The sequence below is a fragment of the Theropithecus gelada genome, chromosome 6 (assembly GCF_003255815.1).
Source record: "Theropithecus gelada isolate Dixy chromosome 6, Tgel_1.0, whole genome shotgun sequence".
In the NCBI taxonomy this organism is placed as follows: domain Eukaryota; kingdom Metazoa; phylum Chordata; class Mammalia; order Primates; family Cercopithecidae; genus Theropithecus; species Theropithecus gelada.
This window is the reverse complement of record NC_037673.1, coordinates 126309140-126323004: the sequence shown is the minus strand read 5'-3', so window position 1 is coordinate 126323004 and position 13865 is coordinate 126309140.

Sequence of the window (13865 nt, the reverse complement as noted above, 5' to 3'; positions counted from 1 at the left end):
ATCTCCGGGAATTTCCCAAAGTCAGTAAAGTAATTTTCTCATACTCACTTTTGTTCTGAAGATACATGATTTTACAGGAGGTAATTTTCTGGGAAATCTCTATCAAGAACTCACTTTTTTATTTTCACAACATTAAGTAATAAGTTATAGGAATAATTTAAGAAAAAAATTTCAATTGGATATAAGGGTTGTTGAGGAGGAAATTTTCATGGAACTAACAATGAAGAAAAATAAACATAGTTGCATACCAAAATATAACAAAATCTATATACTATGTTAGAGGAAAGAATACACAAATACAGGTAATTCTATAATAATAACTCTGGGAAAAATGTCTCATATAGTTGCTGTTCTTATCTAAGCAAGAATGTACCAATAAGTATACTTGTGAACCATCTCATAAAATCTCTGTGAAGCAACTCAGTAGTGGATTTTGAGAAAAAAGCAATAATAAAATCCTCCTAAAATTATAGTAGTTTACAAAGAAAATTACAAAACTGATTTTCTGTCTTTCCTAAACCCTTTAACAATTTCAAATATGTCCATATTAGACTACAGTAACATATGAATTATTTGCCGCCTTCTCTGAGCTGTAACTACTGGAACATAAGGTATCATCTGGATTCACAGTGAAGACAGATTTCTTCTTGTAGAGGTTGTGTTCCTGTGGCTTTGGAAAGACTTTAATGTCAACCACCCCAAGACAAAGTCTGCTATACTTAGCAGAAAGTCTTTGAGCAGACTACTTTAATGGAACTACATTAGATATTAAAACTAATTGGAAAAGGTTACTAATAACTTTAAAATCACAGACAAGGCACAAATGACTTTAAAGGGTGGAATCATTCTTTGATCATTTATGAAAGTAAAAGGTCAATGAATGTTCAGTTTATGCTTTTGTTACAGGGTATAATCAAGATTAGGCTTGTCCTGACACTTTGAATCAGGATTTTACTAAGCTATTTTGAATGTTATCATTTTTTCTTGACAGATCAAGGCTGAGTTAATTTCGTTTGTGTGAAGCAACTGTGGCATCTAGTGGTTAATAATCATAATGGTAATTCAGTTTGTTCCTAAGGGATAAATTGTGTTACAAAATATTTTTGTTATTGCCAAGGAGTATTATAATTATAGAGACATACTAAGATAACAATTTGATTCTATTTTTATTTTCTCAGAAATCAGCACATAAGGAGATGATCAAAATTCATATATTGAAATATGAAAAGGTAATTATTTACAGCATATCTTAAAACTAGGTAAGTTTCTGGGCCTAGTATTAATCTACATTTAATCACCATGAAAATGTTGCAGTAAATTTTTTTACACTGATCAGATATTTGATGCTACCAAAGATTTATTAATCATGAATTACTTTTTAGGTATGATAATGCTATTGCAGCCTTGTTTTTTATAGAAAGAGTCCTTATTTTCTAAAATACATACTGAAATGTTCATAAACTGGTATGGTATCTGGGATTTAGATATATGGGATAGAGGGAGATGTAGATGTGACTAAGGTCTGATTGACCAGGTGTTGATTACTATTAGGGTAGGCAATTATCTTTGGATAAATTTGGATCTCTATAATAAAAAGGTTTTTTTAAAAAAACACTTCATTTGTTTAAGGTCAGCACATACTCTTCATTTATTTTCTACAGATTTACCTAACCAAGAGATGGTCCACTTGTTTAAGCAATCAGTGAGAAGATCAATTGAGAGGAAAGAATGAAACTCCTCCTGTCACTTGGGAAAGGGTCAAAAAGCAATCAATTGAAATAAAAACATCCACTTCTTCCAGCCCCTCTTGGCCCCATGACAGTCTGAGACATAAGCAAAATACCCAATCAAGCTTTTACAAAGAAAAAGGGACTATTTACACATAATTTTTTTGTAAGTAGTAATAGTCTATGATTAGGTAGTGGGCTGCAAAATCTCGAGTTCCTAATCACTAACCTGAATTTATGCTAAAAAAAAAAAAGACTTTAATTTTTAATTGGCTCCGTTCACTACTTTCCTAAAATATGAATAATCTCCAATTCAATATTTCCTGTCTCAGAAAACTTAAAATAAAATGCATGTGCCACCTTCTTTCTGTTGCTTTAATTGTCAATCCCTGTTAATTACTTGGTTTTCCTTTCCTGTCCCATAGATCTGTACTGTTCAGTAGAGATATAAAATTATCCACATATGTAATTTTAAAAATTTTAGTAGCCACATTTTGCGAAGCAAAGACATGTGAAATTAATCTTACTAATATACTTCATTTTATTTTCCTTAATATATGCAGTTCCAGTAGAGAGTAGAGTTGTGGGTATTTGAGACTGGGAAGCATAAGTGGGAGAAGTAGGAGAGCATGCATAAAGGATACAAAATTACAGCTAGATAGGAGGAATGAGTTTGGGTGTTCTGAAGCCTCATAGGGTGAATATGGTTCATTATCATTTTTGTATATTTCCAAAAAGCTAGAAGAGAAGATTTTTGCATTTTCACAGCACAAAGAAAGGTAAAATGTTTCAGGTGATAGGTATCATATGCTAATTACCCTGATTTGATCATTATATATTATGTACATGTATTAAAATATCACTCTGTATCCCATAAATATACACAATTATTACGTGTCAACTAAAACTAAAAGGATGGGGGAAGTTAAAACATTTTTTAAATTAAAGAAAATACCATTTCCGATTGTTCAATTCCCACCTATGAGTGAGAACATGCGGTGTTTGGTTTTTTGTCCTTGCCATAGTTTGCCGAGAATGATGGTTTCCAGCTTCATCCATGTCCCTACAAAGGACATGAACTCATTATTTATTTATTTATTTATTTATTTATTTATTTATTTTTTGAGATGGAGTCTTGCTCAGTCGCCCAGGCTGGAGTGTGGTGGTGCGATCTCAGCTCACTCCAAGCTCTGCCTCCCAGGTTCACGCCATTCTCCTGCTTCAGCCTCCCGAGTAGCTGGGACTACAGGTGTCCGCCACTACGCCCGGCTAACTTTTTTGTATTTTTAGTAGAGACGGGGTTTCACCGTGTTAGCCAGGATGGTCTCGATCTCCTGACCTCGTGATCCACCCATCTCGGCCTCCCAAAGTGTTGGGATTACAGGCGTGAGCCACCGCGCCCAGCCGAACTCATCATTTTTAATGGCTGCATAGTATTCCATGGTGTATATGTGCCACATTTTCTTAATCCAGTCTATCATTGTTGGACATTTGGGTTGACTCCAAGTCTTTGCTATTGTGAATAGTGCCGAAATAAACATACGTGTGCATGTGTCTTTATAGCAGCATGATTTATAATCCTTTGGGTATGTACACAATAATGGGATGGCGGGGTCAAATGGTATCTCTAGTTCTAGATCCCTGAGGAATCACCACACTGTCTTCCACAATGGATGAACTACTTTACAGTCCCACCAACAGTGTAAAAGTGTTCCTATTTCTCCACATCCTCTCCAGCACCTGTTGTTTCCTGACTTTTTAATGATCGCCATTCTACCTGGTGTGAGATGGTATCTCATTGTGGTTTTGATTTGCATTTCTCTGATGGCCAGTAATGATGAGCATTTTTTCATGTGTCTGTTGACTGCATAAATGTCTTCTTTTGAGACACGTCTGTTCATATCCTTCGTCCACTTGTTGATGGGGTTGTTTGTTTTTTTCTTGTAAATTTGTTTGAGTTCTTGGTAGGTTGTGGATATTAGCCCTTTGTCAGATGAGTAAATTGCAAAAATTTTCTCCCATTCTATTGGTTGCCTGTTCACTCTGATGGTATTTTATTTTGCTGTGCAGAGCTCTTTAGTTTAATTAGATCCCATTTGTCAATTTTGGTTTTTGTTGCCATTGCTTTTGGTGTTTTAGACGTGAAGTTCTTGCCCATGCCTATGTCCTGAATGGTATTGCCTAGGTTTTCTTCTAGGGTTTTTATGGTTTTAGGTCTAACATTTAAGTCTTTAATCCATCTTGAATTAATTTTTGTAAAAGCTGTAAGGAAGGTATCCAGTTTCAGTTTTCTACATATGGCTAGCCAGTTTTCCCAGCACCATTTGTTAATTAGGGAATCCTTTCCCCATTTCTTGTTTTTGTCAGGTTTGTCAAAGATCAGATGGTTGTGGATGTGTGGTATTATTTCTGAAGGCTCTGTTCTGTTCCATTGGTCTATATCTCTGTTTTGGTACCAGTACCATGCTGTTTTGGTTACTGTAGCTTTGTAGTATAGTTTGAAGTCAGGTAGCGTGATTCCTCCAGCTTTGTTCTTTTGGCTTACGATTGACTTGGCAATGCAAGCTCTTTTTTGGTTCCATATGAATTTAAAGTAGTTTTTTCCAATTCTGTGAAGAAAGTCATTGGTAGCTTGATGGGGATGGCATTGAATCTCTAAATTACCTTGGGCAGAATGACCATTTTCACGATACTGATTCTTCCTATCCATGAGTATGGAATGTACTTCCATTTGTCTGTATCCTCTTTTATTTCATGAGTAGTGGTTTGTAGTTCTCCTTGAAGAGGTCCTTCACATCCATTGTAAGTTAGATTCCTAGGTATTTTATTCTCTTTGAAGCAATTGTGAATGGGAGTTCACTCATGATTTGGCTCTCTGTTTGTCTCTTATTGGTGTATAAGAATGCTTATGATTTTTGCACATTGATTTTGTATCCTGAGACTTTGTTGAAGTTGCTTATCGGCTTAAGGAAATTTTGGCCTGAGACGATGGGGTTTTCTAGATATACAATCATATCATCTGCAAACAGGGACAATTTGACTTCCTCTTTTCCTAACTGAATATCCTTTATTTCTTTCTCCTGCCTGATTTCCCTGGACAGAACTTCCAACACGATGTTGAATAGGAGTGGTGAGAGAGGGCATCCCTGTCTTGTGCCAGTTTTCAAAGGGAATGCTTCCAGTTTTTGCCCATTCAGTATGATATTGGCTGTGGGTTTGTCATAAATAGCTCTTATTATTTTGAGATACGTTCCATCAATACTGATTTATTGAGAGTTTTTAGCATGAAGGGCTGTTGAATTTTGTCAAAGGCCTTTTCTGCATCTATTGAGATAATCATGTGATTTTTGTCATTGGTTCTGTTTATATGCTGGATTACATTTATTGATTTGCATATGTTGAACCAGCCTTGCATCCCAGGGATGAAGCCCACTTGATCATGGTGAATAAGCTTTTTGATGTGTTTCTGGATTTGGTTTGCCAGTATTTTATTGAGGATTTGGACACAGGAAGGGGAACATCACATACCAGGCCTGTTGTGGGGTAGGGGGAGTGGGGAGGGATAGCATTAGGAGATATACCTAATGTAAATGATGAGTTAATAGGTGCAGCACACCAACATGGCACATGTATACATATGTAACAAACCTGCACGTTGTGCACATGTACCCTAGAACTTAAAGTATAATTTAAAAAAATAAAAAAGAAAAGGTAGTTGAGGGTAGTAGGTTTCTGGGTTATTTAAATATTTTATTTTTTCTTATTTGTACTTAATTTTCTACATGGCACTGAGAATCTAAATCAAGTTGAGTATTGTGCATGTCTTTGTTCTCAAACAGCAGCCGTGGCCATAATAATGGCAGGATACCTACAGCTTACTAAGACTCCCTTTCACATAGCTCCTATGCATTCTACAGATGGAGAACATGAGTTCCAGGAGATTTGTTTACCAGACCAGTTTATGCTAGGATGGGACAGAATGGGAGTTAGAGGTGCTGAAAAAATGGAAACCTTTTGTGTTACCACATTTCTGTCATTCAGTATCTAAAAATTAACGTGGACCTACTTGAGCCTTTGAGGATTAATGAGCTTATTTGTGAATAATCAGATAAGAGAAATAAAGGTTTATTTCAGTAGCACTCAAATTTTAGTAGGGAATAAGAGGACTCCACCCCCCGAGTTTCTGAGTCAGCAGGTTTGGAGCTTGAGAATTTGCATTTCTAATAAGTTCTCAGTGATGCCCGTGTTTCTAGTCAAGGACCAGCAATGGTGGAACACGCTTCTTAGTGCCTTTACTGCTCCATGGATTGGCTAGAGTGGCATCACCTGGGAACTTGTTTGAAAGGCAGAATACTTTCCAATTATGTTTTGGAATAAAGTCTATGACCATTAACTATGCATTTTTTTGTTGCTATCTCATAGCCAGTGCACTGTACATATTTACAGAGAAAAAAATAAAGGATTGAATTTTCTGTCCATTCATTCATTCACTTATTTGACCATTTGGAGTCATGTAAGAAGCTCACAGACTCAGAAGCTCTTCAGCTCTTCCTCAGACTCAAGTCACTGTTGGTCACTAATGCTGACAAAGAAGTACTTTCTGATGCATCGTCTTTCCTTAGGTTCAAAAATGATTCACGAGTTATTTGAAGGATTTCTCTCAAGCCTTTATTTTCTTGTTCAAGTTGAAATATTCGTTCTTGTTCCTTGCAACCCTGTTGCTCGTCAATTTCAATGGCTTTCCTCATTACTGCTGCCATTTCAGTTATCTGGTCAACATGTGCTTGCAGTTCCCCAAAAGTTGACTGTTTATTTAGTGTACATTCTGATTTGCTTCCAAGTGCCTTCTCTCCAGTCCATGTTGAGGTGCTTCAAGGATGTGTCGAGATGCATCAAGGAAGAAACTGAGCCATTGCTAGTTGGTAGAGAAATGAAAGGTTTTCACAGTGACTACTGAATATACCAAGAGCTTTTGGCAGTACTGCTGGCTTTCTGGGTGATTAATTAGGTAAACTTGAATATTCCCAATAAATGTTTGAGAATTCATAAATTATACCAATTTAAAAATATAAATTTTTGCCACTGTTTTGTGAACAGAAGATTTGTATCCTAAATTTCATCCTTCTTATTTGGCGTCAAAGTTAATAAAAAGTTTATGTACCATGAAAAAAAAAAAAAAAAAGAAAGGCAGAATACTGATCCCAGTTTGAAAGAGTCAGAATCTGCATTTTAACAGGATCCTCAGGTAATTTGCTTACATGAGAAAGTTTGGGAAGCAGCACTTTGGTACATAGGTTATCAAATACCAATTAGATAAATCATAAATCTGAAATGGGGTGTGTGACATTCCTGCTTGTAATATATTTTTCTCATGTTTGTGACTGATAAATAATACAAAACTTATGAATAAAAAAATACCATTTCTGACTATTAAGCCCAAAAACACTTAAATGATAGAGACAACTGGATTTCAGGATGTTTACAGGATTCATTGTGCTGCATTCTTAGATACCAACATATGAATACATTGCATATTTATACACATAAATATGATATATATGTATGACGGGTTTACATACAGAAACACTATACATATGCATATGTACATACAGAAACACACATATATACATTTCTTTATAACCACATATCATGACAAGTTAAACATAAGAGGAGAGATTAGGGGTCTTTCCTTTTCCATAATGATTACTCTTATTTAAATTTTAGGATACCTTACTAGGATGTAGGAGAAGTTAGATACCACATCTCTCAACCCAGTGCGAAGGGGATATGGCTTAGGCTTAGCAAGTTGGGTATTCTATCTGAGATTTTGTATCTTGAGTGAATGAGGCAGGAATAATTTATAATTCATCTTAAGGTGCTGCATACAGCAGTGGACTTTTATTTAAGTCTGTAGTGAACTAATAATGACACAAATATTTCAATAGTTATTAAAAGTAAGGATTTATGACTTTCAACAGAATGTTAGCACCAAGAGAGCAGATTGTTTTTCTGCCAGTCTTCAAAATTCTTGGGGGGGGGGGGTTGAAAATATAATTATTTTCACAAACTATCTTATTTAATCATGTTGACATGATTCCACATAATTGGAAGTAAAACACCCTCAGCAAATGCAAAAGAGCAGAAATTATAACAAATAGTATGTCAGACCACTGTGCGAGCAAATTAAAACTCAGGATTGAGGAACTCACTCAAAACCGCACAGCTGCATGGAAACTGAACAACCTGCTCCTGAATGACTACTGGGTAAATAACAAAATGAAGGTAGAAATAAAGATGTTCTTTGAAACCAGTGAGAACGAAGACGCAATGTACCAGAATCTCTGGGACACATTTAAAGCAGTGTGTAGAGGAAAATTTATAGCACTAAATACCCACAAGAGAAAGCAGGAAAGATGTAAAATAGCCACCCTAACATCACAATTAAAAGAACTGGAGAAGCAAGAGCAAACAAATTGAAAAGCTAGCAGAAGACAAGAAATAACTAAAATCAGAGCAGAACTGAAGGAGATAGAGACACGAAAAACCATTCAAAAAAATCAATAAATCCAGGAGCTGTTTTTTTAAATAATAAAATAGATAGACTGCTAGCCAGACCAATAAAGAAGAAAAGAGAGAAGAATCAAATAGACACAATAAAAATGATAAAGGGAATATCACCAATGATCCCACAGAAATACAAACTACTGTCAGAAAATACTATAAACACCTCTACACAAACAAACTAGGAAATCTAGAAGAAATGGATAAATTCCTGGACACATACACCCTCCCAAGACTAAACCAGGAAGAAGTCAAACCCCTGAATAGACCAATAACAAGTTCTGAAATTGAGGCAGTAATTAATTTAATTTAATTAATTAAAGTAATTAATTACACCAACCAAAAAAAGCCCAGGACCAGAGGGATTCACAGCTGAATTCTACGAGAGGTACAAAGAGGATCTGGTACCATTCCTTCTGAAACTATTCCAAACAATAGGAAAAGAGGGAATCCTCCCTAACTCATTTTATGAGGCCAGTATCATCCTGATACCAAAACCTGGCAGACACACAACAGAAAGAAGAAAATTTCAGGCCAATATCTCTGAAGAACATCTATGCGAAAATCCTCAATAAAATACTGGCAAACTGAATCCAACAGCACATCAAAAAGCTTATCCACCACGATCAAGTTGGCTTCAACCCTGGGATGCAAAGCTGGATCAACATATACAAATCATTAAATGTAATCCATCACATAAACAGAACCAATGACAAAAAAAACACATGATTATCTCAACAGATGCTGAAAAGGCCTTCAATAAAATTCAACACTGCTTCATGCTAAAAACTCTCAATAAACTAGGTATTGATGGAACGTGTCTCAAAATAATAAGAGCTATTTATGACAAACCCACAGACAATATCATACTGAATGGGCAAAAGGTGGAAACATTCCCTTTGAAAACCGGCACAAGGATGCCCTCTCTCACCACTCCTGTTCAACATAGTATTGGAAGTTCTGGCCAGGGCAATTAGGCAAGAGAAAGAAATAAAGCGTATTCAAATAGGAAGAGAGGAAGTCAAATTGTCTCTCTTTGAAGATGACTTGATTGTATGTTTAGAAAGCCCTATCGTCTCAGTCCAAAATGTCCTTAAGCTGATAAGCAACTTCAGCAAAATCTCAGGATACAAAATCAATGTGCAAAAATCATAAGCATTCCTATACTCCAATAATAAACAGCCAAATCATGAGTGAACTCCCATTCACAATTGCTACAAAGAGAATAAAATACCTGGGAATACAACTTACAAGGGATGTGAAGGCCCTCTTCAGGGAGAACTACAAACCACTGCTCAAGGAAATGAGAGAGGACACAAACAACTGGAAAAACATTCCATGTGCATGGATACAGAAAATCAATATCATAAAAATGGCCATACTGCCCAAAGTAATGTATAGGTTTGATGCTATCCCCATCAAGCTACCATTGATTATCTTCACAAAATTAGAAAAAAACTACTTTAAGTTTAATATGGAACCAAAAAAGAGCCCGTATAGCCAAGACAATCCTAAGCAAGTGAAATGTTTTTAAGTACATGATTGTCTCCATGTTTCTAGAGTCACACCTATTGTTTTTTAGGAATCCAGTAGGTTGAATGAATCTTCTGAGACCAATATAATTTAAATTTTTAAAGACTTGTCTAATTTGTATACAGTAACAAATTAATATCTTTAACAATTTGGGAAATATGCTTCTCATTTCTATAAAAATAAGCTGCTGGACAGTACATTACTCTGAAGTTCCAATCATTTTGTATTATTCCATCAAATAAATAATATCTTGATTAGCTAATTCTAGAGTTGGACAGTCATAAAATTTAGTGAGGAAGGAAGATAACCTTGCCATACCAATAAAATTGAAGGAGCAATTATTTTCATTTTGATGCCAATTGGAGCTCTAAGAATAGAGGGAATGCTAACTCCAAATTAAATTTTGTAAATATGAAAAAAGTAAATTGGCACTCGTAAATGAAATTCTAGAGGAATTTACAAGTGGTCATCATCTAGAAAATGCAACAAGACTATTGTGCAGGATCCATAGTATGGGGTGGAGAATGGTGATGATGCTTTCTTCTCACTGGGCCCCTGTGGCCTAATCTCTGAGTTCTTATTAGGCAGAAAGAGGACAAGAAGGATAGCTTCAAGCCAAGAATAAAAGCACATATTATAAGTTAGGGTGGAGTATGACATTCTTTAGACCCCCACTGAAGCTTTGCTCACTCTCTATTCTACAACACACATTATTTTTGTTCCAGACTGCTCTCCCCATGTCGACCTTTACAGAAAAGCAGTCAGGAATAAAAACAGTGCCATCTGAATCAGATTAAAATTAAATTTAGGTTTTAGTATTAGCAGCACAGCATTAGGACTCCAGGACACAGTATAGTTATCCAAGTCATCTCAAACCTTCTTGTACGCATGCAGAACCCAATTGGCCATGATGGTATACAAATAATTAAAATGTTGGCACCTAGGTCAGTGTTTTTCAAAGTGGAATCCTACACAAGTATTTCTAATGCTTTTTTTGTGGCATAACTATTAAGAGTAAATCTGAAATCCTACTGAATCCACTTTATGGGACTATTGGAGCTGCTGATGTTTACCCTGTTGCCACTCCCTATTGAATTACCAGAATTCATGGTAAGGAACTACTACTGCCATCGTACCATGTCTTATTTTGGGGGATTCCCTTTGGCTATTAAAAAAAATTACCAGGGAAAATTTCAAACATATACAAGGTACATAGACTAGAACTCCCTGTGCAGTTCATCCAACTTCAACTTACGACCAGTTTTATCTGTATCACCACCAGCTTGATCCCTATTGGATTATTTTAAAGCAAATCAAAAATACAATATCATTTACATATTAATATTTCAATATGTATCTCTAAAAGATAGGGACTTTAAAATAACCAAATATCATGACCTTACAAAATATCCAAGAAACATTTCCTAATATTATTAAATATTAAATTATTCAAATTTCCAACAGTCTCATCAGTTCCATATTTTCACAATAGTCTCATCAATTCCCTAAATCAGTATTGTTTTATATGTTTCTCAAGATTCTCTAGCAGGTTATGCCTCTATGTCTTTATCTTTTTTTTGTATTATATTTAGTTAAAAAAGAAAAAACTGGGTCATTTGCCCTCGGAGGTTTCCTACAACCTGAAATTTTGCAGATTCCACCCCTGTCATGTCATTTATCACGCATCTCTATGTTCTGTATACCCTGTGAATTGGTAAGATGGTGTAGGGCGTAGAGAGTTGCCACTGCCAGTTTATTTTTTTCTTCTTGAACCAAAGTACTTCATAGATAGCTTTATGTTCTTTCAGGAGATGTATAATATTTGTCTATTTCTGATGTAAGCAGCTGTTTATAATGAATTCCTATGCATCAAATCATTTGAAGTTGCAAATGGCAATGTTCTACTTCTACTACTATTCTTCCTTATTACTGAAATACTTCTATGAGGAGAAAACTTACTATTATCCAGTGGTACAATATGAATAAAAATAAGATAAATAGTTCTTTCCTTTTACTCTTAGTTTATGATGATCCAGAGATTTTAAAAGATGATTAATACCAATATCTATGCCCAGTTCCTTAGAAGACCTTGCTAAGTAAAACTAATTGAAATAATCCCAAAGTGGAAGCTTATTTACACCAGAAGCAATCTTATTTTCTGCTATGTAATCCCTAATCATATCACTAATATTTCAGCCTACACATCAAGACATAAGTTATCGCTGTGAGAAGAAAAAGAAGCTATATTTTCCCATTTTTACTTTTTTATTCAATAAGTGGTATTTATTGACCTTTTACAATTTGGAAGCATATAGGCTGTGAAGGTAAGGTAGAAAGCTGGACACACACACATATATATATAATAGAATATAATATAGAATTCTATATATATAGAGAGAATAAAAAGCTGGAGAGAGATATATATATTATATATATATTATATATATAATATATATATATAATATATATATATGGGGGAGTACACACACAGTTCCTAGCCACCTGGAACTTCTGATATATTATATATGAATTATTTATGAATCATAGGAAATTGTGCTTTGCGTTCAAAAAGAGTTCACTGGGATTGAATTTGGGAAAGGAAAAAACCTGCTAAACATGGTTCTTTTATACAGTGAGTGTTTATATAGTCATTTTCTATGTGGTTTTGGCTTCAGCTGTGGTTTGCTGTCTTTTCCTGTCTGTATTGATGCCCCTTTTCTTCTTAGGTTATTCATTAATGACACAGTGATGTCAGACATTAAGAGACCTACATTGCAGTCCATGCTTTTAGGGTTGCTACAATATCTGTGAACCTTTCATAGAAAATTCAGCTCTGCTAATCATTTATTCACCAGTAAAAATAGGGGTATTGGGCTAGAGTAGAGGTGAGCAAAGTATAGCCCATAGGCCAAATCCAGACCATCATCTGATTTTGTATGACCTACAAGTTAAGAATGATTTTTACATCTTAAAATGCTTTTACATTTTTAAATTGTGACATTTAAAATATTACATAAGTACCCACATAATATCCTAAATTTTGCCATTTGGCCTGCAATACCTAAATTATTTAATATTTGGCTTTTTAAACAAAAGTTCACCAATCCCTGGCTACCACAGTGATTTTCAATCTGTTTTCAGTAGCGGAACTTTAAAAAAGAGAAAAGAATTATGATACAAACTCCTCTGCTTAAAACAAATAAATTGTACATTTGTTTAAATGAATTTAAAATTGTTAATAATTGCTTACTAAAAAATTCAGTGAGGAACAATGAGGTTTGATGAACATAATAGACATAAGGAAGGAACAATTTTGACACTGAGGATTGTAGATGGCAATTACAGTCTTAAAGAAGATACAGCTTACAATTTATTCCTGTGGATTTTTTGTTAGACTAGTTCAAATATAAAATCCTGTTTCAAGTAGATAAGTGATTATAAATAGTAGCATTTTTTTAACAACTCACCTTGCCATCTCAGGACACTCTGAAATTATACTGATCCAAATTCTTTAAAAATAAGTAGAAAATTTTGATTTTATTTACAACATCCAAGAAGAGCTTTCATAATCAAAAAACTGTAATCAGACAAGAAGCATCAACAATTTGAAATAAGAGATAAAGCTGTCTATATTTTAACACTTTATATTTTCTTGTCATTGCACCACTGAGGAGCAGGCAACCAACAGATGAATTTGCTGCTGTAATTTTATGTGAGTGGACATAAGCAAACTTGAATTTTAAAGATAGCAGTGAAAAACAACAGCCTTCTTGCTTAATGGTTCCTTAACATAATGTTCAAGTATGTGCATAAATATGACAGTTACAGCTTTATTCTGAAGTTCAAGAAGAAACAGGTAACTTTAAATTACAATGGGATTAAAGTTAGCATAATTTGGCATTGTATTTTATGAGAGATTAGATTAGAAAGCAAGATGAAAATTGGGTTGAGTGAAAATTACCCTTGAGGACTCCTTATTTGCCTATAAAGTAGATTATACACGGTTTTGGATATGTATATCTTTATGTGATGCATTTTATGCCA